Here is an 11188-nt window from a genome sequence, read left to right as displayed (position 1 = left end):
GGAAGGATTGTGGTAGGGGGTAATTGGGTGGAGTGCAATGAGCAGAAATAGGTTAAAAAAATAAAACAATGTTTTTTGATACTGGACAGAAAAAAATCTCAATTTTACTTCATGGTTCTCAGCAGAAGTGCTGATCATTTTCAAAAAGGAGAATGAAATTAAAGGTCATAATTATATACTGTCATAAAATTAGTAAGAGGTATGAAGCAGTGGCACCATGTATAAGAAATGGTGTGTTTATATGCTGCTAGAGGAGATGAGGATTAGTACAGCCCCTATGGAAAATGGAAACACTTAAAGCAGGAATGATTTTTCTGAATGCACAATAAGATATTTGTACAAATATTCATTATCCCTCTTTGACAACAAAATACAGGAAAAAGATGGGCATTGTGCTACAAATCTTCAACTCCAACACACAGGGAATGGTAATAGAAGAGTTGAACATGTGGACCAAGCCTGAGGTACATGGTAAATTCAAGGGCAGATTAATCTGCAAAATGAGAGTGAGTCCCACACTACAACAACACCACCACTACCAACACCACCAACAGAAACCATATAAGATATTAAATAGTAGCAGGCAAGACTTCCGGCATTCTATTATTGTGTATCTTTTAATTTTTTTTAGTGAGTCATCATGCTAGTAATGGATCTTACAAAGTTGAATCCCTCTGGACAAGTACCAAATGTTCTTAAAGGCTAAACTGACTTTCTACTCCCTTAAAAATAACTTTGAGCTTTACCGCATGCAGAGCACATTGTATACTACACAGGTTAATATATATATATATATATATATATATATATATATATATATGTGTGTGTGTGTGTGTGTGTGTGTGTGTGTGTGTGTGTGTGTGTGTATACTGAAAATAAAACAAAAATAAGTAAGACACATAGAAATTCATGCAGTTTATCAAATCACTTGTAAGATAGTGAGGGGCAGGATTATAGAATTTTTTAAAAAATTTTTTATTGGGTATGTATTTACATCTCAAATGTTATCCCACTTCCTAGTTTCCCCTATGAAAATTCCCTATAAAACACCCTTTCCCCCTGCTTCTATGAGGGTGCTCCCAAAGGTACCAACATACTCCGTCCTCATTCCCCATCTCTGGGGTACAAAGCCTTCACAGGACCAAGGGCTTCCCTTCCCATTGATGCCAGATGAGGCCATCCTCTGCTCCGTATGCAGCTGGAGCCATGCATCTCTCCATGTTTATTCTTTGGTTGGTGGATTAATCCCTGGGAACTCTGAAGGATCTGGTTGGTTGACATTATTGTTCTTCTTATTGGTTGCAAACCCCTTCAGTTCCTCCAGTCCTTCCCCAATTTCTTCCATTAGGGTCCTTGTGCTCAATATGATGTGGTGGAAAGCATACACATCTGTATCAGCAAGGCCTTGGAAAAGCCTCTCAGGAGACAACCTGTCCTGTCAGCAATCACTTCTTGACATCAGCAATAATGACTGGGTTTGGTGGCTACATTTTGGATAGCCATCTTACCAAAAGTAATCTACAGATTCAATGCAATCTTCATCAATATTCCAACTCAATTTTTCACAGAGAACAATTTTCAAATTCATTTGGAGCAACAACAACAACAACAACAACAACAACAACAACAATAACAAAATTCAGGATAGTGAAAACTATTCTCAACAATAAGAGAATTTTGGGGGGAATCGCCATCTCTGACCCCAGGCTTTACTAATGATCAATAGTGATAAAAAACAAACAAACAAACAAAAAAGACAAAAAACAAACAAAGGAAAAAACACATGGTATTGGTACAGAGACAGGCATACAGATCAATGGAATAGAATTAAAGTCCTAGAAATGAACCGACACACCTACAGTCAATTGATGTTTAACAAAGAAGCTAAAACCATTCAGTGAAAAAAAATGGAGCATTTTTCGACAAATGGTGCTGTTTCAACTGGCAGTCAGCAAGTAGAAGACTGAAAACCCTCCAATTGTTTTCCTTTCATTTTTCTTTTACTGGGTTTTTTCAATTTACATTTCTAATGTTATCCCCTTTCCAGGTCCCTGCCCCCCCCCACCTCCCTGCTTTTATGAAGGTGCTCTCCCACTCACCCATCCACTCCTTCCCTCCTACTTCTGACATTCTTCTACACTGGTACATCAAACCTTGACAAGTCCAAGGGACTCTTCTCCCCTCAAGTACAAGAGGATCAAGGACCTCCAATAAAACAAGATACACTGAAACTAATAAAAGAGAAAGTGGAGAAGAGCCTCATACACATGACACAAGGGAAGGAACGTTTCCTGAACAGAATACAAATGACTTACGCTCTAAGATCAAAAATACAAAAATGGAACCTCGTCAAATTGGAAAGCTGCAGTTGGGGATATAGCTCATTGGTACAGCGCTTGCCTAGCAAGCGCTGGGCCCTGGGTTCAGTCCCCAGGTCCGAAAAAAAAATTGGAAAGCTTCTGTAAGGCAAAGTACAATGTCAATAGGATAAATTGGCTATCAACATATTGGGAAAAGGTCTTTACCAATCCTACTCTGATAGCAGGCTAATATTATATATAGCAAGATGTTAGACTCCAGAGAATTAAATAACACTATTTAAAAAATGGGTACCAAGCTAAACAAAGGATTCTCCAATTCTTTATGGAAGCACTCAGTGCTATGAATTTTTTTCTTACACTGCTTTCATTGTGTCCCATAAGTGTGGGTGTATTGTGCCTTCTTTTTTGTTAAATTCTAAAAAGTCTTTAATTTCTTTCTTTCTTCTTTGAACAAGTTATCATTGAGTAGATAGTTATTTAGCTTCCAAATGTACATGGGCTTTCTGTTGTTGTTCTTGTTGTTGAAGACCATCCTTAGTCCACAATGAACTAAAAGGAAGCTGGAATTATTTCAATTATCTTGTATCAGTTGAAGCTTATATGGTCAATTTTGAAGAAGGTACTGTGAGGAGCTAAGAAAAAGATATAGCTTTTACTTTAGGGTAAAATATTTTAAAGATATCAGCTAAGCCCATTTGTTTCATAACTTCTATTGTTTCACTGTTTCTTTGTTTATTTTCTGTTGCTATGGTCTGTCTGTTGATGAGAGTTGTGTGAGGTACAATGTATGCTTTGAGCTTTAGTAAGGTTTCTTTTATGCATGAAGGTGCCCTTGCATTTGGAGCATAGATATTCAGGACTGAGAATTCATCTTGGTGGATTATTCTTTAATGGACATTTAGTGTCCTTCCTTATCTCTTTTTATAACTTTTGGTTGAAAGTTGATTTTATTTGATAATAGAATGGCTACTCCAACTTGTTTTTTGGGTTCGTTTACCTGGAAATATTTTTCCAGCCTTTTACTCTGAGGTAGTGTCTGTTATGTCACTGAAGTATGTTTCTTGTATGCTGCAAAACACTAGGTCCTGTTAACATATCGAGCCTGCTAGTCTATGTCTTTTTATTGAGTAATTGAGTCCATTGATATTGAGAGATATTAAGGACCAATGATTGTTGTTTCCTGTATTTTTTTTTTTGTTACAGGTGGAATTATTCTTGGGAGCTTTTCTTCTTTAGAGTTCATTGTGAGATTAATTTCTTGAAATTTTTGGGTGTAGTTTTTCTCCTTCTGTTGGATGTTTCCTTCTGTTAACCTCACTAGGGCTCAATTGGTAGAAAGATATTATTTACATTTTGTTTTGTCATGGAATATCTTGGTTTCTCCACTTATGGCAATTGAGGGTTTTACTGGGTATAGTTGCCTGGCCTGGCATTTGTGTTCTTTTAGGGTCTGTATGAAATCTGCCCAGGAACTTCTCTACTGGTTTTTAGAGTCTGTTGAAAAAGCTGTTGTAGGGCGCCTGAATCTTGCTGATCCCATCCCACAGCTCCATGCTCCCAAACCCCAATGGGAGAGAGTGCTCATCACCCAGAAAGGTGGACACTCCACAGACTGCAGGGCAGGGGAGACCGCCAGTACTGCCCACCATTGCCCATATCCCTGGCACAAGAGGGAACTGTACAGGGACTCTGGGAATAGGAAGATGGTGCACTTAACAGTGTGATCCAGACACCGCCCGGATCTGAAGGGACCTAGTCAAAGAGCTCCCTGCACCCAAATCTTGTGGGAGAGAGAGCTAGACCTTCAGAGGGTCAGACATGCCTGGGAAGCCAGAAGAGATTACTCTCTGCACACAATTCTGACTCTTGAGGAAAACGCCTAGCTCCATCTGGGACCCCATGCACATTGTCCCCAGTGAAGGCGGGGCAGGCCCTTCTGGTTTCTGACTCCATGGAGAGCTGAAACCCTGCTCTGAGAAGAGACTCCAGGCCTGAGACCAGAGGTAACTTTTCTACTCCCAGTGACCTGCCTGGTGGACTCAGGACACATGCCCACAGGAACATCTGAAAACCAGTAGACGGAAAAAACTACACACCTAAAAGCAGCCATAATTGGCTGAAAGAGAACTGAAAAACAGGTCTACAGCACTTCTGACACACAGGTCTATAGGACGGTCTTACCACTGTCAGAAATAGCAGAACAAGGTAACAGCAGAGACAAACTAATGGTGAGAGGCAAGCGCAGGAACCCAAGCAACAGAAACCAAGACTATACAGCATCTTCGGAGCCCAATTCTCCCACCAAAGCAAACACTGAATATCCAAACACACCAGAAAAGCAAGATATAGATTTAAAATCACATTTGATCATGATGATAGAGGACTTCAAGAAAGACATAAAGAACTCCCTTAGAGATATGCAGGAAAACACAAATAAACAAGCAGAAGACTATAGAGAGGAAATGCAAACATGCCTGGAAGAATTACAGGAAAACACATTCAAGCAGGTGAAGGAATTAAAAATGGAAATAGAAGCAGTAAAGAAAGCACAAAGGGAGACAACCCTGGATGTATTAACCAAAGGAAGAGACAAGGAGCCGTAGATACAAGCATCACCAACAGAATTCAAGAGATAGAAGAGAGAATCTCAGGAGCAGAAGATTCCATAGAAATCACCTACACAACAGTCAAAGAAAATGTAAAACATAAAAAGCTACTGGTCCAAAATATACAGGAAATCAAGGACACAATTATAAGATCAAACTTAAGGATAATAGGTATAGAAGAGAGTGAAGACTCCCAACTTTAAGGGCCAGTACATATCGTCAACAAAATGATAGAAGAAAACTTCCCTAACCTAAAAAAGAGATGCCCATAAACATTCAAGAAGCCTACAGAACTCCAAATAGATTGGACCAGCAAAGAAACTCCTCCCATCACATAATAATCAAAACACCAAATGCACAAAACAAAGAAATAATATTAAAACACTAAGGGAAAAATGTCAAGTAACATAAAGTCAGATGTATCAGAAGTACACCAGACTTCTCACCAGAGACTAGGAAAGCCAGAAGATCCTGGACAGATGTCATACAGACCCTAAAAGAACACAAATGACACCCCAGACTACTATATCCAACAAAACTATCAATTAACATTGAGGGAGAAACCAAGATACTCCATGACAAAACCAAATTTACACAATATCTTTCTACAAATACACCCCTAAAAATGATAATAGATGGGAAAGCCCAACAAAAGGAGGCAAATTACACCCTAGAAAAAGCAAGAAACTAATATCCTTGCAACAAAACCAGAAGAAGAGAAGCACAAAACATAATCCCACCTCTAAATATGAAACTAAAAGGAAAGAACTATCACTATTCCTTAATATCTCTCAACCTGAATGTGACTCAATCTCCTCCCCCACCCCCCAAAAAGACACAGATTAACAGACTGCATATGTAAAGAAGACCCAGCATTTTGCTGCCTACAGGAAACACACCTCAGAGACAGAGACAGAAGGTACCTCGGAGTGTAAGGCTGGAAAATCACTTTCAATCAAATGATCTGAAGAAGCAAGCTGGAGTAGCCATTCTAATATCGAATAAAATCTACTTTCAACCAAAAGACATTAAAAAAGATAAAGAATGACACTTGATGTTCATGAAAGGAAAAGTCCATCAAGACAAACTCTCAATCCTAAAAATCTATGCTCCAAAAACCTACATTCATAAAAGGAACCTTACTAAAGCTCAAAGCACATATTGCACCTCACACAACATAGTAAAAGATTTTAACACCCCATATTTATCAATGGTTAGACCATGGAAACAGAAATAAAACAGAGACATAGAGAGACTAACAGAAGTTATGAACAAAGTGGACTTAATGGATAATTATAGGATATACCATCCTAAAACAAAAGGATATGCCTTCTTCTCAGCACCTCAGATACTTTTCTAAAATTGAACATATAATCAGTTACGAAACAGGCCTCAACAGATACAGAAAGATAGAAATAATCCCATGCATCCTTTCAGACCACCACAGACTAAGCATGGTCTTCAATAACAAAAAAGAAAGAATGCCCACCTATACATGGAAGTTGAGCAATGCTTTATGCTGTGATAACCTGATCAAGGAAGAGATAAAGAAAAAATTAAAGACTTCTTAAAATTTAATGAAAATGAAGGTACAACTATCCAAACTTGAAACAATGAAAGCTATACTAATAGGAAAACTCATATCACTGAGTACCTGCAGAGAGAAACAGGAGAGAGCATACATCTTGACAGCACACCTAAAATGCCAGAACAAAAAGAAACAAATGCACCCAAGGGGAGTAGAAGGCAGAAAATAATCAAACTCAGGGCTGAAATCAACCAAGTAGAAACACAAAGGACTATATAAAGAATCAACAGAACCAAATGCTGGTTCTTTGAGAAAATGAACAAGATAGATAAATCCTCAGCCAGACTAACCAGAGGGCCCAGAGAATGTGTCCAATAACAAAATGAGAAAGGAAAATGGAGACATAACAGAATCTGTGGAAAGTAAAAAAAAAAAAATTCATCAGATCCTACTACAAAAACCCCTATTCAACAAAACTTGAAAATCTGGAGGAAATGGACAGTTTTCTAGACAAATACCAGGTACAAAAGTTAAATTAGGAACAGATAAGCAAGCCCACAACTCCTAAAGAAATAGAAGCAGTTATTAAAAGTCTCCCAAGAGAAAAAGAGCACAGGACCAGTTGGTTTTATTGCAGAATTCTGTCAGACTTTCGTAGAAGACCTCATACCAATGCTGTCCACACTCTTCCACAAAATAGAAACAGATGGAGCCCTACCAAATTCTTTCTATGAAGCCACAATTATTTTTATTCCTAAACCACACAAAGAGCTAACAAAGAAAGAGAACTTCAGACCAATTTCCCATGTGAATATTGATGCAAAAATACTCAATAAGATTCTTATAAACTGAATTCAAGAAACATCAAAATGATCATCCATCAGGAACAAGTAGGCTTCATCCCAGGGATGCAGGGATGGTCCAATATAGGGAAATCTGTCAATGTAATCCACTATATAAACAAACTTGAAGATAAAAACCACTGATAATTTCATTAGCTGCTGAGAAAGCATTTGACAAAATTCAACAGTCCTTCATGATAAAATTCCTGGAAAGATCATGAACACAAGACCCATACCTAATGTTAGTAAAAGCCATATATAGCAAACGAGTAGCGAACACTAAACTAAATGGAGAGAAACTTGAAATAATCGCACTAAACTCAGGGACTAGGAAAGGGTGACCACTCTCTCCCTACTTACTCAATATATCTCTCAAAGTCCCAAACAGATACTTCAGGCCTCAAAAGGAGGTAAAAGAGATAGAAATTGGAAAGGAAGAAGTCAAAATACCACTATCTGCAGATGATCTGATACTATACTTAAATGACCCCAAAAGTTCCACCAGAGAACTATTAAGTCTGATAAACAACCTCAGCTAAGTGTCAGGGTTTAAAATTAACTCAAACAAATCAGTAGTCTTCTTCTACTCAAAGGTTAAACAGGCTGAGAAAGAAATTAAGGAAATTACACCCTACATAACAGTTCCAAATTATATAAGATACCTCAGCGTGAGCTTAACCAAGCAAGTTAAAGATCTTTATGATAAGAATTTCAGGTGTCTGAAGAAAGAAATTGAAGAAGATCTCAGAAGATGGAAAGAACTCTCATGCTCATGGATGGTCAGGATTAATATAGTAAAAAGTGGACATTTTACCAAAAGCACTTTACAGATTCAATGCAATCCCCATCAAAATTCCAATTCAATTCTTCATAGAGTTAGAAAGAACAATTTGCAAATTCATTGGGTATCACAAAAAACCCAGGATAGCTAAAATTATCCTCAACAACAAAAGAATTTCTGGGGGAATCACCATCCCTGACTTCAAGCAGTATTACAGAGCAATAGGCATAAAAACTGTATTTTATTGGTACAGCAACAGGCAGATAGACCAGTGGAATAGAATTGAAGACTGAGAAATGAATCCACACACCTATGGTCACTTGATTTTTTACAAAGGAGCCAAAACTATCCAATGGAAAAAAGATAGCTTTTTCAACAAATGGTGTTGGTTCAACTGGAGGTCAGGATGTAGAAGAATGCAGATCGATCCATGCTTATCACCCTGTACAAAGCTTAAGTCCAAGTGGATCAAAGACATTCACATCAAACCAGATACACTCAAACTAATATAAGAAAAAGTGGGGAAGAGTCTTTTTTTCCCCATCTTTATTAACATGGGTACTTCTTGTTTACATTTCGATTGTTATTCCCTTTCCAAGTTTCCTGGCCAACATTCCCTAACACCTCTCCCTTCCCTTCTTTCACAATCCTACTTCCAGTACTACCCTCCCCCTAATAATCATGTTCACTGGAGGTTCAGTCTTGGCAGGACCAAGGGCTTCCCCTTCCACTGGTGCCCTTACTAGGCCATTCATTGCTACCTATGCAGTTGGAGTCCAGGGTCAGTTCATGTATAGTCTTTGGGTAGTGGCTTAGTCCCTGGAAGCCCTGGTTGCTTGGCATTGTTGTTCATAATGGGGTCTCAAGCCCCTTCAAACTCTTCCAGTTCTATCTCTGATCCCTTCAACGGAGGTCCTGTTCTCAGTTCAGTGGTTTGCTGCTGGCATTTGCCTATGTATTTGCTGTATTCTGGCTGTATCTCGCAGAGGAGATCCACATCCAGTTCCTGTTAGCCTGCACTTCTTTGCTGCATCCATCTTATCTAGTTTGGTGGCTGTATATGTATGGGCCACATTTGCAGCAGGCTCTAAATGGGTGTTCCTTCTGTGTCTGTTTTAATCTTTGCCTCCCTATTCCCTCCCAAGGGTATTCCTGTTCACCTTTTAAAGAAGGAGTGAAGCATTCGCATTTTGGTCATCCTTCTTGAGTTTCCTGTCTTCTGTGCATCTAGGGTAATTCAAGCATTTGGGCTAATATCCACTTATCAATGAGTGTAGTATTCCATTGTGTAGATATACCACATTTTCTGTATCCATTGCTTGGTTGAAGGGCATCTGGGTTCTTTCCAGCTTCTGGCTATTATAAACAAGGCTGCTATGAACATAGTGGAGCATGTGTCTTTGTTACATGTTTGGGCATCTTTTGGGTATATGCCCATGAAAGGTATAGTTGGGTCCTCAGGTAGTGGAATATCCAATTTTCTGAGGAATCTCCAGACTGATTTCCAGAATGGTTGTACCTGTCTGCAATCCCACCTTATGTGAACTTTTTAATGGTTGTCTTGTCTGTTATGTCCAACAGGACAATAGACACAAAGAATTATTTAACTTTTCATAAAGTTGGAAAAGAAAATTATATTATAAATTAATTTTATTTTTATTCTAAAATGTTAATATGGATTCTTATACAACACATTTCTCAGTCGAGTATATTTATTTGTTGTGGCACTTAAGCATACAAATGCATTTAAACTAAAATACTTCTGCCTTTTTTTTGTTTAAATTTTTTTTAGGTGTATGCACTGTAAATGTTTTAAATATGGTGTTTTATTCTTCTGTGTGTATGTGTAAATGGTCTCTCTCACCCTCCTTCGATTCAATGCCTTTTCCTCACTTTTTAGTATGCATAAATTTATTTGTTGCAATAATAAAGAGTACAAAAGATACTGTGGGATTAAGTCATGTTTCTTTGTATTAGGATTTGTGTAGTTCAGTTTTCTAATTGGAATTTTCTTCCAGAAAATCACCACTGGTCAAATATTAAATATGGAACAAAAAATGTAAATATAATTATGCATTAATGTAAAGTAATAACATTTCTTTCTTCCATATTCCTTTATGTGGACTGTCATCAAAGACTTTTGCTAAGATATATGGTTCGTCTTCTCATATCAAATATTCCCCCTCCCAAAAAATAGCAACAACAACAATAAACAAACTTCCTATCCAGTGGGGTTTTAGTTAATTTCAGACTCAGCAAGATCGCCAACCAAGATTCACCAGCAACACTACATATTTGCATTTTTATTAGTACTGTGTACTGGAGAGTGAACTCATGTACTTAGTGCACACATGGCAAACATTTAGCTAACTGGAATAATTCCACGAACACGGTTTGTTGTGTTGGAAAATATTTACAAAACTTTTTTGACTGCTTCTCACTTTTCCTTATTTTAATCTTTTTAGTCTTTCATGTATTTCTCAAATGTATTACTCATATGTAGGCATCCTAATTAACGTCATGTAGTTCTTAGTTTTTGGTTTCCAAAAATTTTTGGTACAAAGACATTTTTTCTCTGTTGTTAACTTTGAAGAAAATGTTCACTGGGTTTAAAAGAGATGCATCTAATGGTACAAAAGCTCAAAATCTCAGCATCTGACCAAAAGAGGATGATCAAGGATACCCATCACCCCAGCTACAGATTTCCATGCATTTTACTTGCTCTCAAACCATCTCTCCTGCCTTTCCCAAAGTGATATGGAGGACTGGTAGTGAATTTTATTTGTCAATTTTACTGAATCTGGAATAACTAAAACTCTACCACATGGGCAGTTTTCTCTTCTACAACATGTCCTCTTCTTTCCTTCCTTCCTTCCTTCTTTCCTTCCTTCCTTCTTTCTCATATGTTTATAGACATATTAATATTCTTCCATATGGATTCCTAAAACGTAATATAATAAGACTTACTTTCTGTGAAATTCTAAAGTATGTCTGATATGAAGTACATAGCTTTCAAATCAAAGAAAAATTTATAACCTTAATGAAATATTTCTTTTGAAAAGGAACACTTATTCTAATGTGAAGTAAATTCTTCTATGTACATGGAACTT

The sequence above is a fragment of the Rattus norvegicus genome, chromosome 1, assembly GCF_021556685.1.
Source record: "Rattus norvegicus strain SHRSP/BbbUtx chromosome 1, alternate assembly SHRSP_T2T, whole genome shotgun sequence".
NCBI classification, from domain to species: Eukaryota; Metazoa; Chordata; class Mammalia; order Rodentia; family Muridae; genus Rattus; species Rattus norvegicus.
Note: the sequence above shows the minus strand (reverse complement) of the source record.